Here is a 17,354-nt window from a genome sequence, read left to right as displayed (position 1 = left end):
CCAGACAAAGCAGGCGCTCCCGTGGGGCACCTGCCGTGGAGGCGGGGTGCTGGGGGAGACAGGAGGCACACTCTGGGGCATACTGCATGCACTAAGATGCTTTCCTTTCTTCAATAATAAATGTAGTCCTCTGTAACTTTCTTATTTATAAGGTTTTGTTGTGTGATAGGGTTAGGGTTTTGTTTTGAGATGGTCTCACTACATAGTCCAGGCTGGCTCTGAACTCACTATGTAGCCCAGGCTGGCCTCAAATTCACAGTGATCATCCTGCCTCAGCCTCCTGAGTGCTAGGATTGTATGTTCGTTCTACCATGCTCAGTTTTTTATTTTTTAAAAACTTTTTGACTCTTTAGTAATAATACTTTGCTTAAGACACAAACACATAGTACAGCTGGATAAAAATATTTTTCTCATAACCTTATTCTAAAATTTATTCTTATTTAATTTTTTAAAACTTTCTTGTTAAAATCTAAGACACACAGCAGCTGAGGCTGCACAGGTTGGGATCATCCGTGTCCCTGTCCTCCAGCTGCACATTTTGTTCCCTGGAAGGTCCTCGGGGAGCAGTGACATGCGTGGGGCGTCCCCCCCTGTGATGACACTGCCTTCTCAGCCCCACCATCATCCTGTGGACCCACTGCGTACATGCAGCCCCGGGGACCGAGGCCCACGTGTGACATGTGATGGTACTGTCACAAACCCCATCAGGCGACAGCGGCATCCAGGTCCAGGGAGGTCGGTGGCTTTGTCAGGACACAGTCTGGACAGCAGTGGGGCTGAATCCAAACCTGGGTCCCCAGGACCTGGACCCTTAGCTCTGTAACATAGGCTGAATTCGGGCACCTGGGGTTTCCTGTGCAACCCCATTTGTCCTTGTCCTAGGAGAGATGCTGACAATCTGACCCAGCGCAGTTTCCACCACTGCCTCAGATTACTCTGCAGTCCTCCCGGAAGGCTGGGGCAGAGACACAGCACACGAATGCTCCTGGATCACCTGCCCAGTCCCCTCTCCCAGCACCTGCTGTGTCTCCAGGGGCCACATGGAAGGTTCCTCACCATCCGTCCACTTGCTGTCTGACCCTGCTGTCTGAGTGCAGCCCCGGGCAGGCAGAGGACAGCGTGCTGCACATCCTGGCCCTGTGCCCTCCCCAGGTCGCTGCAGGGTGACTATACACTGGCCGGTCCCAGTCTCTCTCCAGCTTTCCAGAATCGCCCCTTCCCGCACCCTTTCGAGCTTAGAGCCAGAACGAATCTCTTCCCATACAGTCACCCTCGGCTGTGGCTGTCCCTGGTCAGTTCCCCAAACCAAGAAGTGTACCCCAGGTAACATCCCTGATCCAACTCTTCTCAGCTAACCCTGGCATGGGTCCCATTTCCTGCTGCCACCCTGTGTGCCTGTCGGCTTCTACATCAGCCAAGGACCGACAGATACCAAAGCTCCTGAGGGGTCTCCAAGACACACAGTAATTAGAGTACGAAGACGGCTGAGGAAGGAGAGCAGACTCAGTAATATCAGTAATAGAATGGGGAACAGGATGGAAATCATTGCTCAGTATGTACAAAGAAAACCAGCTCAGCCTTTATCTTTCACCCAAACTCCAAGCAGGTTAAAGATTCCACCTATCATGGCATAAGAAGATAACTAGAAACCTTGATTTTCCAAATCTGAGTAATGGGGCCACCAGTAACCAGCTCACATGTTGTCATGGTTCTAATAAAAGAGAACTGAGGGAAGATTCAAGGGAGAAATTTTCCTGGATCTAGCTTCCCCTGGGGAGGAGGGGGCCTGGCCTGTGGGTCATTATGTGGGATCCCAGGAAAACAATGTGACAGGAGGAAGAACTGGGACAGAAATGAACACTCAATAAAGTCATGTTCCCTAATCTAGGGCCACCAGGGAATAGCTGTTCATAGACAGTTATCTGCAGCAGTGGCAATTTTGGAAGCAGGAAGAGACTCAAGCATGGGTCACAGGCATCCAGGTGGAGGCTCCTCTCATCGAGGACCCCTGGTGGGGAGAAGCTTCAGGAGCGTCCACAGCTGGGCTCTCTGATGGCACACAGGTCTCCGAACTTCTCCTCCTTGGCCCTGCTGAGACTGGCTTCCTGGCCACTCTCCGCCTCCATCGAGCCCACCCACAGGGCCCCCCGCTGAGCTCTGCCAGCCACTCAAGGGAGAACAATTTCCAGCTTATGCAACTGCTTCAAGAGAACAGGAATGCAGGGGCCCTGCCTACCACTTTTCACGGGGCCAGCATAACCTTGACACCAAAGCTTGACAAGGACGCAAGAAAAGGAAATCATCAGGGAAGTTCACCCATGAACTGCTATTAAAATCCTAAACAAAGAGCCTAGAAGATACAATCCCACCATACAGATGCCACAGGATGACACAAGCTGGGTCTATTCCAGAAATGCAAAAATCAGGGTCATGCATCAGGTTAACAGATTGAAAAAAGTCACATGACCATCTGAGCAGATGCCGAAAAGTCATCTGTTAAAACCCTGCTACCATTTATGACTAAACAGAAAAATACTCAGCCAACTAGGAACAGAAAGAACTTCCTTATCTGACAGGAGCAAAAGAATTAGAATGGAAGAAACAAACGGTTATTTGCACTTCTTACAACTGTGTACGTAGTCCTGCCATAAAAATCAACAAATACATTTTTAAAGAGATTTTGGGCAAAATTTCTAAAAATAAAAATCAATATGCAAAATGGAAACATTTCTCCAAGAAGTAACCATCAGAACAATTTCAAGCTGGGAATGGTGGCACACATCTGTAATCCTAGCACTTGGGAGGATGAAGTAGGAGGATCAAGGCCAGCCTGGGCTACACAGTGAGTTCAAAGCCAGCCTGAACTACATAGCAAGCCCCTGCCTCAAAAAATTCAATTTAAATATACGTGTATAAATACACATATGCACACACATGTCCAACAGCATACAAATTATCCAATAACTAGGAATATATCTAACAAAGGATACTGTTACAATCATAAAAACACCCTAAATCATGAAAAGAGATACTATGTTCGTGGAAGTCTAAATTTTACATCTCCCATCCTGTAGAGGGCGACAGAGAGCTCATGGTAACAACCGGGACTTGGAAATCACAGCAACCTGTCTTCACTAACCACCTTCTGCTGCTTCTGAACTCTGTAGTTCTGGGTATCCTACCAACTTGTCTGAGCCTCAGTTTCCTCACCTGTGAAACAAAAATAGTGATTCCTGCCTACTTTGGGAGAATGAATGGATATGGAAACACTCTGTAGGGTGCTTATAACTGGTGCTGCTATCCTCCTTGGGTCTGGTGGTAGGAAAAAAGTTGTGTCTCCTAGATTAGGCCAGCTGTGTCCTTGTTGCTCCCCACCTATTTGTCCTTGAGGACAGTGCTTATCCTGGGTAGAACCTGCCACCATTCAGCTCACAGGGATCCACAAGGTGAGTACTGTGTTGCCCCACTTAACAGATGGGAAAGCTGCAGTTCAGTTAAGCAACTTAGCTTTCAGACAGTCCCTCATGCACAGATCCCTGTGGGTCCCCCATCCCCAGGTGGCGGAGGCTGTGAATAAGGCATCTGCAGTCCTTGCTCTCGTAGAGCTGATATTCTAGTTGGGAAGACAGCCAAAAATCATGTTTCCAGTAACAAGCTGGCAGAACCAAGATTCAAACTCAGGTGTGCTGGAAACCAGAGTCTATACTTTCAACTCACCCCTGGAGAAGCCTTCCGCATCCCCTTCTGTGCCAGCATCTGTTGGAAAGCAGTTGTTTCTAACACATGTTCTGTGAGCAGCAACAAGTTTGAAGGGACCCTGCAGGGCACACTGCTGCACAGAGCCAGCTTCCATCCTGGCCCTGTGACATCTGCAGGACTGAGGGAGGACTGAGGGGCAGGCGGGGGGCGGGGTGACAAGGGGGTGCGTGAAGCATCCTGCCCCTCCCCCCCACATCAGTGGCATTGTTCCCGAAGAGTGCGCCCCAGTCCTCTGCCACCATTAATGGCAGAAGTGAGTCACTTATAAATAAGATACGGGAGCTTTATTCTAATTACATCCTGAGATTCAGAAATGCTCCTGGGCTTTTGTGAGAGGAAGGGCAGTAGGTGACCAGGACTTGAATGATCCTCTGCCAGGTATGGCTTTCAGATAAAACATCTTGGATCAGGAGCAATTACAGCTCATGCCTGACCTGAATGCTAATGAGAATCACTTACAATCGCATGCAATTTTTTGGCATTTATGTGATCTGCCCCCTCCTTATCTCTGCTTGTCCATCTCGCCTTAATCCTGAGAAGCAGACATGGCTATTATTAATGGCCATTTTGCAGATGAGCAAATGGAAACCAGTGGTCACTCCATTCTTTCTTTCAAGTGGAGGAAAAAAAAAAAAAGATTCAGAACTCAGGACAAGTCTTCCTCAGCTAAAAAGTGAACAAATCTCTCCCGCCAGTGGCAAAACCAAGCAGCAACTGGGCTGGTGAGTCCTGCTCGGACAGCTGTGGGGACATCTTGCAAAATGCATTTCAGACCCGTCACCTTCGAGTCCACAGCCATTAAGACACCCTCGCTGGTCCCTGGGGGACCCAAGAAGGGACCATCCAGCTCAAATCCAGTCTGGGAGCCAGCAAGCCTTTCTTCCACCATGCACCCCAGAGTTTCACAGAAGCCCTGGCCTCCTTGACTGGTTCCGACATTCAGAAAACAGCTCTTTGAAAACTGTCCCAAATCCAGTCTCCAAACCATGCCAGAGCTGGAAGTCTTCGAGATAGCATGAAGGAAGCCAGTGACGAGTGGGCACTGACCAGCCCTCTGCTCTTGCACTGTTTAAAGTCTATGACCTCCCTAGGCCTCTGGGACACATAACAGCTAACTAGATCTGCTCCACTTTGCAGGTTGGGAGGGACACCATATCAGCGCCTTGCACACCAAGCATGCTTACATCCCTGGCCAGGCCACTGAGCAAGGTGCTGTGAATGCCCCATCCCACGCAGGGAAACAGGAATAGGGGTACAGCGACTTGCCCAAAGCCACAGAGTTCAGGTGACAGCATCAGGATTTGAACCCAGGCTGTCCATTCCAGAGCCCATCTATGCTTTCCAAAAGCCATGTCAGGTCTGCCTGGTGCTCCTTCCTCGTGGAGAGAAAGAACACAATGAACTCCAAGTGCCTGGTCCTTTGGAGAACACTCCCAGGCTAGGGTCACTCAGATTTCTCTGAGGTGTGGAGCTCCTTGGTCGGCAGCACCAGTCTTCACCAGCTCTGAAATCCCGGGCTGGGAGCATCTCACCTTCAGGATTCTGCCACACCTGAAATGGTACCAGGTGTCCCCTGCTGCCCCCTCACCCCTGGTGTGTGAGGGTCCCTCACAGTAGGACACCTGTGCGGGTTGTCAGGGGCTCTCTGGGCGTGGACCCCTCAGCAGAAGACCCCTGAGATCCATCTCCTGGAGACCTGCTGTCTGCCACTCCTCCATGCAGCCAGCCACAGCGCAGAGGGATCTAAATTAAGGTCTTCTCTGCTGCCCAGGCGTCACCGCTAACCCGAGATTAAGGCAAGACTGGTTTTCAAATTCCGGCTCTGCCAAGCTGGACCGGCTGGGTGACCCCAGGGATTCCTTGCCTCCAGAGCCTCGGTCACCGCCTGCTCTAGGGCGGAGTAAGGGCTCACACCTTCTTGGGCCACCGCTCTGGGACCTGGGACAGTGCACAGGGCTCTCTCCCTCCTCCCTCCCTCCCTCAGCCTTCAGGAAAACAGCCGGGGGGAGGGGGCCCTGCCCTCTGACCCCCCACCAGGCCCCGCACCCACTTCTCCGGCCCCACAGCCTCCCGCCTGGCACCGGCTCCCGAAGCCTCTTTCGGCGGCGGCGACGCGGGGACCGCGTGGCACCGGACTCTGCCGGCTCCTGGCCGCCCGGTGGGCGGTGGGGGCCCCTGCCTGGGGACGGCGACCCTCCCTGGGCGCCCTCTCCGCCCGCTCCAGGCTGACTGACCCCGGGACAGGCGAGGGGGTCGGGGACGCCGCTGGGGGCCCGGGGGCGGGGTCAGCCCAGGGGGAAGGCGGTGTCCAGGCCGTGTCCCCGCCCCTGTCGAGCTGCTCGCCGGGTCCTCTCGGGCGGGGGTGGGGTCCGGTGCTCTCACCCCGGGTCCCGGGCCCTGCGGCTCCCCGCTTGAGGACACCCAGCGCGCTCCGAACCCGGCTCCTGCCCCGCCCGCGCTCCCGGCGCCCGAGCCTCAGTTTCTTGCCGTGGACGCGGGCGCGGGAACCCCGGAGGGAGTCGGTGGGCAGAGGATCCTGACCCCGAGCCACAGGTGTTCCCGACCCAGCCCGCTGCCGCGTCGCCGGCCTCCGGCAGCACGCCCCTCGTGTCGCAGACGCGGGGTCCCCTGAGCCCCGCGGAGATGCGCGATCCCACGGCCCTGCCCGCCCGAAACCAGGGTCCGCGCCGGACTCACCTGCGCTGGCTCCGGGGAAAGTTTGGTGCGCGGTGCTCGGTGCTCGGTGCGTGGTGCTCTGGGCGCTGTGCTGGGTGCGCGGTGCGCGGCGCGCGGTGGGGGCGGGGGCGGGGGCGGGGGGGGGCGGGGCTCGGGGCGGGGCGGGGCGGAGCCCGGGGCCCGGAGGAACGGGTGGGGGCACCCAAGCCCGGCTCCAGGCTCCGGGCTCCCGGCCCGGCTTCGGCCCAGTGCGCACCAGAGCCGGGGGTGGCCAGTGAGACGGGGACGGAGAGGGTGAGACTCCGGCAGAAGCAGCGCAGACGGATGGGGCCAGACGGGCGGGGGGGCCTCGCTGGAAGCCTCGTGGGCGCCACAGACCCCGGGCCGAGAACCCCACATCCCTTCTGTTTCTTTCTGGCTCCTCCTGATGAATGGGGATTGCTGGCCCCGAGTTCGAGTTTCCAGAACCTGATGTCCTAGGTGTCCCTGTGCCACCTAGGGGTGGGAGCGGGGCGTGTGCAGCAGGACCCTGGGAGGGGACCTCTGCCCCCCCCCACACACACACCCTGAAGATGGAGGATTCTCCTCGCTTGCTTCCAGAGCCGGGACAGAGGTGGCATTTCGCTCTTCCTCACAGGCAGGAAACCCCTCTGTGCACCTCTAAACAGTGAGGCTTCAGGTCCCCCAGCCCTTCAGGAAGGATGCCCAAGCCCAGAGAAAGGAGGGTGCTACGGCGTGGGGTACTACCCCCACCCGCGTGTGCAGTGGTCGTGTGGTCACAAGTGGTCGGATTGTTGCCTGGTGGGGAGCGAGCCCTTTCGGGTCCTCAAGGTCCGTGCCTGTAGGATGGGAGTTTGGAAGCTTCTGTCTACGCTTCAGGAGCTTCCTGGAGCAGTCCTCCCCTCACCCTGGGTGACAGGATCGACCGGTAGCCCTACTGTGCAGATGAGACACCAGGCACAGTGAAGTTCTACACAGGAGGCCCTGTGCCAAGGAGCCTCCGTGAGTTCTAAGGTCTCGTCCTGACCTTCTTGCTGCCGGGAAGTTCCATGATGTCATCCACACGGAGGGTTCAGTACCTGCCACGATGCCCTCTGCTAGACAGCCTGTCTGCAAGGCAGGTCAGAGGGCCATTAGCCGTGCCTGAATGTGACTGCAGCCAAGACAGCTGGCGCCTGCTTTCCACTGCTGGACACCAACCCTGACTGCTGTAGGCAGAGAAGCCAGGATCCCCCTTTGCTCCTAACCAGCATAACCCAGGATCCAGGGCCCACCCCAGTGCACTCACTCTCTGGTGCCACTCCAGGGCTCTATGTGTTACACCTTCCTGGAGTATGTACCCTTTCGAACTGCGTTAGTGCCCAGGTTGCACCTGTTAGAAACTACAGGAAAGTCATTTCCTGCCGTGGCTGTGGGGTTTATAGCAGGGGTGGGGGATCCTTGGGACTGCTGGCTCCACTTCCACCCCATCTCACTTTCCTTCCTGCAGCACAGAGAAGGCTGGATCACTTGGGATTCCTCCCTGAAGTTTCACTTCCCCTGGCCAGATTTAGGCTTGCTAAACCCAGCATTTTTAGAAAAATCATTTTAGAAACAGCACGCTGGACATTATTTGAAGGCCCCAGTGATCAAGGTATGTGTTGTTTGATGGTGGCATTTGGAACAGACATATCATAAAGTAACCCCAGCCATAAGGAGTAGTAAGGTACAACCAACTAACAATACATGGTCAGCAGAAGAAAAACAACAGCAGTTCTCTTCTGAGAGTGCTGCATGATGTGCCACACCTGGCCCATTTCCTAAATTGCTCAGCTCAAGAACCCTTTTTGGCTTAAGCACATAGATTCATGCTACCTTCAGCCAGAGAATCCCCATCAACATCCTGGACAAGACCGCACTGAGGTTCTCACCTTACATGCACATGGGGAAAACTGCCGCTAAGGGTCAGACAGGAAGCCAGGCTTTGGAACTGAGCAACATTCCCACTCCTTTTTTATTTATTCTGAGACAGGGTCTCATCAAGTCTCTAAGCTGCCCAGGCTGGGCTTGAATTTGAGATTCTCCTGTCTCAATCTTCCAGAGTGTTGGGTTGACAGGCATGCACCACCATGCCTGGCTCAGTGGTGATCCCTTTGGTTGCAGGTAACCTGAAGCTAATGATAACGAGCTTCATCCAATCAGGGTTCCTGAGCCAAAACGTTTGGGAGGCAGATCTAGATTCGGCACAGCCCATTCCAGAGGCTCAGGAAATTGCCCTGAATCTGTCGCCCTCTGTATCTTGAGCATTTTCTCTTGTGTCCATTTTATCAGCAGGCCAAGTCTCTCCACAGGTAGGCAGGAGTGGACAATGGGTAAGAGGTCACCTCCTTCCCAATCCTTCCAGCAGAAATCTCAGGCTGACTGCCATTGGACAGACCTGGGTCACATGCCCAGTCTTGAAACAATCCTGGCCTCTCTGATTGGCCACACCTGAGTCTCATGACTATTCCTGGACCAGGGCGTGGGGCCATGCACTCAAACCACTGGGACTAGGGATGGGTAGGGGATGATTCCCTAAAGGAAACCAGGGTGCCTTTAGCGGAATTGGTGGCACTGGTACTGGGCAGGCAGGAGCACTGCTGTTCCTTCCCTGAGGGGCTTTTGTTTAGGATAACAAACTCCCCTGTGCAAAGTGCTTGGGCTCTGGTAAGTGCTTGCTAACCCAGTCCCCTCCCTTCCTTCCTCCTCTAGAAAACACAGGAATCAGTGCTCACCAAAGCCAGGACAACTACCTCCTTGTTCGAATGGGGAAACTGAGGAAGGCCCAGAGAGGAGAAGGGACTTGCCAAGGTGTCCCAGCTAATGAGTCACACAGCACCCGCGTCTCTGACTGTGAGACAAACCCTCTGAAAATGTGCGCTGGTAATGTTCAGTCCCCCACTGACCAAGAGCCCTATCTTTGCTCAGGGGACTCGGGCGTCACAGAGCCCTGGAGACTAGGAGGAAATGACTGCCACTTATGTTGGGCTCCCAGGCTACAGTACAGCAGGGGGCTGACAGCTCTGGGCAGAGTGCCTGACCAGGGACCCACCCAGCGCCAAACCAAGTCAGCCACCTCCTCTGGGACTGAACAGCCCAAGACATCCGGATGGCAACTGCTTGTGTAGCTGCCCAAAGAGGCAGGGTGGCTCTACTCTTATTCTGTTTCCTGCTCAGTTAGTGACAGATGTGTGAACCGCAGGGCCAGTAGGCCACTCAGAGTCCTCAAAATCAGCCACTTCAAGTTGGCCCTCAGTTCAAAGGTCCTGGCCTTTTGTGGTTCCTCTGACCTCTGCACTAGAAATCTAGCTAGACTAATACTGTGAGGCTATCTGTCCATCTGTCCACCTGTCTGTGGTACCCAGGATGGACCCAGGGCCTCGAACATGCTAGGCAAATGCTCTGGCCCTGAGCTGCACCCCAGGCCCTGGATGTCTGAAGGAAGATGAGCAAGAATGTCAGGAATCAAGGTGGAATGACAAGGCCGGGCCACTCTGTCTCCTCTTCAGTAAGGCACAGAGTTTTGGGGTGCACATTGAGAAGACATGCCTCGAGGGGAGTTTGGAACCAGATATTGAAAACTTTAAAATGTTGAGCTCCATCCTTTAAGAATGTTTTCTGAAAAAAATGACCAGGGATATCACCGTGTTATGCATAAAGATGTTCACTGCAGGTTTGCGTACAAGAGTAAAACACTTTTTAAAATTCCGAATGCTTAACTGGAAGGCACCAGCTTGAGAGATTATATTATATGTTACTGGAATTGACCATGAAGCAGCATTAAGACCAGGTAAGAGAATACAGAATTCCATAAGAACCAATCACAGTGTGACAGGTCACTCGCAAGAGCAAGTTACAAAAGACTCAGTATGTCTGAGAATTGTAGCTTTCTGTGTATAAAAACACAGTAGCTATATCAAGGCTTGATGGGAAGGAGACTATTTTGTGGGCATTTTGGGCTCTTGCTCATTTTTACTTGTCTGTATTTTCTAACTTCTTTTTTAGTGAATTCATTATACTTTGGTAATTAGAACAAAATGACCACTAATTTTTATAAAAGGATTTGTACTTGGTTTCATTTTAGAAAAGCACTCTCATTTATTAAAAGATCACAATCAGAACTGATATTAAATTGATCTCTGTCTGTCTGTCTGTGTCTCTGTCTGTCTCTCCCCCCTCCACCCCCCTCTCAGGTGACTAGAGAAGACGAGGGTGTTGCAGCTGTGACAGCCACCCCGAAAAGATGCCACAGGAAGAAGCCAGACCTGTTTGCTGTGTGACCCTATGCAGGTCACTCAGTGTCCTTGGGCTTCCACTTCCTGCCATATTGATAACATCAAATACTTGGATTCATTATCTCTGGAGTTCTTCCCAAGGCCCAAATTCTATGTGTGGATAAGATCTCCGAGCTTCGGTGAACATTTGGGAAAGCTAAAGTGTGCCCAGCGTGAATTCTTGTCTCCGAGGCTCTGTGGGATGCTGAAAGCTCTGCTCAGGCCCCTGGCTCTTACCTCTCCCTTCTCCAGAGTCCCCAGCCTCCCCATCCAGCTGCCTGGGCACTGACAGCTCATGGGAAAAGCCCACAGGTGCCAGACGCCCTCTGGGGTCCCTCATCCTTTAGGATTTTGACCCCTTGAGTGCCAGCTTGCCGGGGAGCTCTGTGAGGATGTCTGCAGGTTTCCGGCGTTGTTAAGCAGTTTTATCCAGGGCTGCCTGTGGTGTGAGGGGACTGGTGTTGCTTCTCAGAGGCAGAAGCCCGAACCCCTCATATAGCATGCAGCGAATGGAAGGAGGCGGACGGCAGATGGGCTGTATAATGGGCTCCATTTGTATGCAAGACGCATCTGGTTTGTGCAAAAAAGAAGGAGAACAACTCTCTCAAGCCAGACTTTCTTTTCTTTTTAAACAAAAATGTATTTTAAAAATTTTATGGTCTACATACTAAGAATATCCACACTGGAGTTGACCTCTGAGGGCATTTATACCCATTTTATAACCTGGGATGCTGAAGCCAACAACGTTTGAATTTATTTCAGTGGAACAACTATTGCAGATTTGCTGTGGGCAAAGAATCAGGTGAAGGACCATAGGGCACCCAAAGGGATGTAACTGTAGTCGCTTATCCCCCCATCGCCAGGGTCTTCACCTTGTGCTGGACTCCGGGACTCGAGGAGGGAGAGGATAGAGGTCTGCCTGGATTGTACTCTAGTTGCTATGAGGCCACTGGCAAAATGGCTACAACAAAAAGTATTCATTCTAAGTGTTTGGTGAGGAGGTAGGAGCAATTAAATTCCCGTATGCTGTCGATGAGCTCATAGATGGTACATCCGCTTCTGAAAGACACCAATGTGCATCTCCTACAGCCCAGAAAATCCAGTCCTCAGAGACTTGATACTGAGCAACAAGATGCATATATTTCACAAAGCACGTTCACAGCAACTACAACACAAATTCTGGCTGAGGAGAAAGACACCTAAATAAGCTATCCCAAGTATGATGCAAGAATGCCAAAGTGCCAGGCACAGTGGTGCGGGCCTACATGTAATCCCAGCCCTCAGGAGGCTGAGGCAGGAGGAGACCAGGCTTGGTTACATGGTGAGTTCAAGGCCAGCCTCTACTATATAGCAAGACCATCTCAAATAAATAAATAGATAAATAGTCTAAAATAAATGCTAAGTGGCAATACGACAGAGACTGTAGTTTGCTTTTTGGGTTTTGGGGGGTTTTTTTGGTACTGGGGATCGAACTTGGGTCCTTGTGCTTGCGAGGCAGGCGGCAGAACCACTGAGCTAAATCCCCAGCCCCATATTCAACCATTTTTTTTTTTTTTTTGGTAACAGGGATCAAACTGGGGTCCTTGCTCTTGCGCAGCAGGTGGCGAAACCACTGAGCTAAATCCCCGGTCCTGTAGTTTGCTTTTTACTAAACACTTTCCCCGTATCCAATAAACAAAAGGTTATATTTCCCAGGCTCCTTTGGAACAATATAGCCATGTGACTAAATCTAACCAATGAGCTATGAGGGTACATATTATAGGGATTTTTGGGAAATCTCTTTGAAGAACACAAGCACACACACCTTTTTTTTTTTTGCTGCTTGGAATATAGGCGTAGTGGCTGGAGCTTTAGTAGCCATTCTGAGCTATCATGTCACCTTGAGAAGGTGGCTACAAACTCAAATGGAACAAAGGAATGAAGAGAGGGAGAGAGGAGCATCCCTGAGTCTTGAGCATTCGAGAAAGCATGGAGGATGTGAAGAGCTCCCCAGTGAGATGGGCAGGGAAGGAAAAGGAAGGGGGCTTCGAGCAGCAGGTCATGCAGGGAGCACAGGCCAGTGCTGGAAAAGGAATGTGGGCAGTGGCTTCAGATCCCAGTGCTGCTCTAAGCAAATCCCTTCTAACTACACCACTTTCTCTTCCTATGAGATGGGAAGAATGCTGTCCTCTGCCGTGCTGGCTGGGTGAGGACAGGGAAGTTAATACCCATGATATGCTCAGAACACGGCCCAGTAACTGGCTGCTGTGTGCTCACCTCTAAAGCGGATGTGCACAGTCCTGCTTCCCAGGGTGGCCTGGTGTGTGAACAGCATGGCAGGTGCTCAGCCGTGGAGCTCACAATCAATATTCAGCACCTCTTCCCCAGCCCCCTACCCTGTGTCATGCCCTGGGCCAGGAGGCCACAGATCCAAAGGAGAATCTGATCTCATCTCTTGTCTTAGCCACTATCTGTCCCTTGGATAGAACACTTGACACCTGGAACTTAAGAGCAGAGGGTTATTCGGCTCACTTTCCAGTGGGCTCAGTCCATGGTCTGCTGGCTCCAAGGTAGAAATAGCGCAGCAGAAGGGTGTGACAGGAAGTTGCTCAGCTCGTGGCAGCCAGCCAGAAGAGAGCGGGGTGCAGCCAGGATAAGAAGACTCCTTTCAAGCCAGGTGTAGTGGTGCACACCTGTAATCCCAGCATTCTGGAGGCTGAGGCAGGAGGATGGCTGAGAGTTCAAGGCCAGCCTGAACTACCTAGGGATATTCTGTCTCAAAACAACAACAGTGAGGCCAGGGATTTAGCTCAGTGGCACCACGCCTGCCTTGCAAGCTCAAGGTCCTGAGTTCAATCCCTGGTACCACAAAAAAAAAAAAATTAAAAAACAAAAACCAATAGCAATAACAACAACCACAGAACACATCCTTTAGGCCACACCCTCATGACAACCTTCACCCAGCCCCGCCTCTTAACTGCACACTCAGCCCAATGGACAAATCCATCTATGAGTATAGCGCCCCATGATCCAGTCACCTTCCCCAAACCCTGCAACTCACGAGGCTTGGGGGGAACATTTTAGGTCTAAGCCATAACATCTCTGCTCTCAAGTTGCTCACAGTCTCAAGGAAAGTAAAGGAACAAGCCCAGAACAGTGTGACACAGGGGACCATGGCCTGCTTTCAGTCAAAGAACCTGGGTGAGGGAAAGAAGTAGTGATCATCTTGATGTGTCAGTGTGTGAACTTGGCCTTGGCTGTCGATGCCCATCATGGTGAGCGGGGCCCAGTCTCCCCCAAGCTGAGCGCTCCCTACCTCTCTAGGTGGCCACTTGGGGCTTGGGATCATGTGGGAGCCCTCCTCTGCAGGGCGCCTGTCAAGACATTTGTTCCTCTCCACACAGCTCACTGCCAAGTTGTCCCTTCCTCCCGGGTCTCAGTCCTCCTGCTCAGCCCCTGACATGGAGGGCACATGGGCCCGTGGGGAATGCACACAGCTAGTTCTCCAGCCCCCGGCTCAGAGAAGGGCGTGGTCCTCCCCACATTCTGCTTCAGCCAACTTATCTGGGACCCTAGGGTCTCTCCACGCTCAGGGTCACGCGATGGGGCCAGGTCCCCCTCCACCTTCCCTTGCAGCTTCTCTGGCTTCCCCTCCCCCTGCCCTTACCAGCCTAGCAGGTGTTATGGGTGGAGCCTTGTTCCTCCCTCCCTGGCACAGTGCCATGACCTTGCCATCAACACATGGAGCTTCCTCCAGCTCCTAGGGTCGCTCAAAATTCGAAGCCAGGAAGAGACCGGTTTCTCTTTCGATGTGGTGCTACAAAAGGATGGCAGCCTTGAGACACAGTTTAAGATGGGGGTGCAAGGCTCCCTGGTGACAGGAATGATCAGGAATGCAGCCAGGGGTGGTGGCACACACCTGTCATGCCAGCCCGAGGGAGGCTGATGCAGGAGGATCACTGTGAGTTTGAGGGCAGCCTGGGCTACTTCGTGAGTTCAAGGCCAGCCTGAACATAGTGAGACCCTGTCTCAAACAAACAGTAAAAGAAATGATCAGGAATGAGAAACAACTTCCAGACCACAGAGGCCCTGGAACCCCACATGTGGCTGGTGGGAATGGAAATGGCACAGACAGGAGGAAAAGCACTCTTCAATCTTAATAAACAGACATCTACCCTCAGATTCAGAAAGTCCAGTCTTCGGTATGTTTCCAAAAGAAATGAAAATATATGCCCACAAAAGATGGAGCAGAAAGCATGACAGCTTGACTCCTAACAATGGCCCAGAGTAGCCACTATAGGAAAATGAATGAACACACTGGTGAATTCCTACCCGTGGGGACTGCAATGGGACAGGCAGGGAGGCGCACTGGAGCAGAATAGAGGAGGCAGAAACAATGTCAGATACATTCAGCTATTTGATCTTTGACAAAGGGGCCCAAAAATATGCCAGAGAAAAAGACAGCCTCTTTAACATACTGTGGGAAAGCTGAACTAGATTGAGTAAAACAGGTGCTAGTGGACATCCTTGTCTTGTTCCTGATTTTAGGGCAAAAGTTTCAGTTTTTGACCATTTAGCACGATGTTGGCTGTTGGTTTGTTGTAGGTGGCTTTTATCAGATTGAGATAAAGACCTTCTTTTCCAATTTTCTGTAAGGTTTTGATCATGAGTGGGTGTTGGACTTTGTCAAATGCTTTTTTCTGCATCTATTGAAATGATCATATGGTTTTTGTCCTTGCTCTGTTAATATGGTGTATTATATTTATAGATTTTCATATGCTGAACCATCTCTGCATCCTTGGGATGAATCCTATGTGGTCATGATGTATGATCTTCTTGATGATTTCCTGCATTGTTTGCCAGTATCTCATTGAGGATTTTTGTTTCTATGTTCATTAGGGAGAGTGGCCTGTAGTTCTCTTTTTTGGTTGGATCCTTGTCTGGTTTTGGTATCAGGGCAATGCTTGCTTCTAGGAATGAATTTGGGAGTATTGCCTCCCTTTCAATTTCATTAAAGAATTTAAGAAGCAGCAGCATTAAAGTCTTCTCTACATTTCTTGTAGAATTCAGCAAAGAATCCAACAGGACTTGGGCTTTTCTTTGTTGATAAGTTTTTAATTACATCTTCAATTTCATTGACTGATGAATTAAATAAAGGAACTATTGCTGTCTGCAATAACATGAAAGAAAGTCAAAATCATTACTCTGATTTTATAAACATGAAAAATAACTTTTATACAATTCTTTTTATAGTAAGTTTGATAACTGGCAAAAGTAATCCGTGGTTCTAGAAGTGGTTACCACTTGGGAAGAAGAGGAATAATGGAAAAGCCCTGCACTTTGATCTTTGGGCTGGTGACCCAGGCATATACATAGGCTAAACTCCACTGAGCTTTATGCTGAAGATTTGTGCGTTCTACCAATACTGAATTATACCCCAGCTTTAAAAACCTCACTTTCCTCCAAGACCCACAGAGGCTAACATTTCAAAGGTGACATCCTCCCTAGGTGCCACGAAGAAGCAAGCAGGCAGCGCCACCAGGAGACTCCACAGCGGCTTTAGACAGACACACTATGATGGGCCAAGGACTAAGGGGCACCTAGGGAGGGCTTCCTGGGCCTGGTGACAGTTCAGCCTTGAAGGGCCCAAGCTGAAGACCAAGCCGAGAGGGCTAAGGGTTCCAGCACAAGGAACTGCCTGCAAGGGCTCGCCCTGAGCCCCATGCATGGAGAGAGGTGGTAGGAGGGGACAGGAGAGGAGGTCACAGAGGTAGATGCAAGTCAGAGCTGTCAGGGCCTTGTAAGCCGAAGGGAACGTCCCAGGGGAGGCTCCCAAATGTCGATCAGACTTGGACTTGAGAAAAGATGCAGGTGGGAAGAGGGGTTAGAGGGGCACCAGAAATCCAGGAGATGGGGGTGTGGCCTGGGCTGGCTGGGAAAGAAGCTTCAGGAACCCCCAGGAGGAAGGTTCATTCTTGCCACAGGGGAGAGAACGCTTAAGGAGGTTTCTAGGTCCCAGCCTTCTGTATTGAGGTGGAACCATTTACTGAGAATAGCACAGGAAGAAGTGCATTTTTAAGGGTCACAGTGGTGGTCCAGATATTGTTTGTGCCTGTTCAGTTCCTGCTTCCCTTATTTCTTGGGACAGAACTTTGCTGTTCCTACAGAGAACTGATTCCCCTCAGGCCACATACCTAAGGTGGGTGTGGCCTTGTTGATTGGGTATAGGGCACATGACTCAGGTAGGGCCAATCAGCATGTGGTCTCTGGCCCCAGTGATTGGTTCAGGGACTGGTACATGACCCATACTGAGCCAATGAGTCAACCCTGAAAAATTCTTCTGGAATCATTTGGAAAGAACTGAGTCTTTCCCACAGAGGTTGGTGAGCTGGGAGAATGTCAGGTGACTTTGCCACTGAGATGGGGAGAGCCTGATTGACAATGAAGCCAGTTGGGGAAACAGAGCTAAAAGAATGAAAGAGCCATATGCTTGGTGATGTTGTTTGGGCTTCTGGATCCAGCCATGCCTGAAGGTGAATCTCAATTTTTCATCTTCATGAGCCAATGGATTATCTTCTTGGACTTTTGGAACCTTTGTCTCTTTTAAATGGAAGTGTTCTGATAAATACAGACTCCATTAAAAGCTTT

The 17,354-nt window shown here is 51.5% G+C and overlaps 1 protein-coding gene and 1 long non-coding RNA gene across 4 annotated transcripts in view; one reads left to right on the top strand and one right to left on the bottom strand.

Moving 5' to 3' along the window:
* Positions 1-6,556, bottom strand: part of Hrh1 (histamine receptor H1) — a 54,953-nt gene extending 48,397 nt beyond the window's left edge. For all 3 annotated transcript variants that reach the window (XR_015449640.1, XM_087207176.1, XM_087207177.1), the window contains exon 1: positions 6,457-6,556. The gene's annotated coding sequence lies outside the window, so the exon portion shown is untranslated. The remainder of the gene's footprint in view (positions 1-6,456) is intronic.
* Positions 6,557-6,653: 97 nt separating this feature from the next.
* Positions 6,654-12,128, top strand: LOC110347482 (uncharacterized). The gene is made up of 3 exons (XR_002392146.2): positions 6,654-8,068; positions 9,166-10,243; positions 10,647-12,128. It is a non-coding gene; the product is annotated as an uncharacterized LOC110347482 (long non-coding RNA).
* Positions 12,129-17,354: the final 5,226 nt, after the last annotated feature.

The sequence above is a fragment of the Heterocephalus glaber genome, unplaced genomic scaffold (assembly GCF_053883595.1).
Source record: "Heterocephalus glaber isolate CG9 unplaced genomic scaffold, H.glaber_assembly_v1.0 deba00000768, whole genome shotgun sequence".
NCBI classification, from domain to species: domain Eukaryota; kingdom Metazoa; phylum Chordata; class Mammalia; order Rodentia; family Bathyergidae; genus Heterocephalus; species Heterocephalus glaber.
Note: the sequence above shows the minus strand (reverse complement) of the source record. Positions and strands in the feature narration are given on the sequence as shown.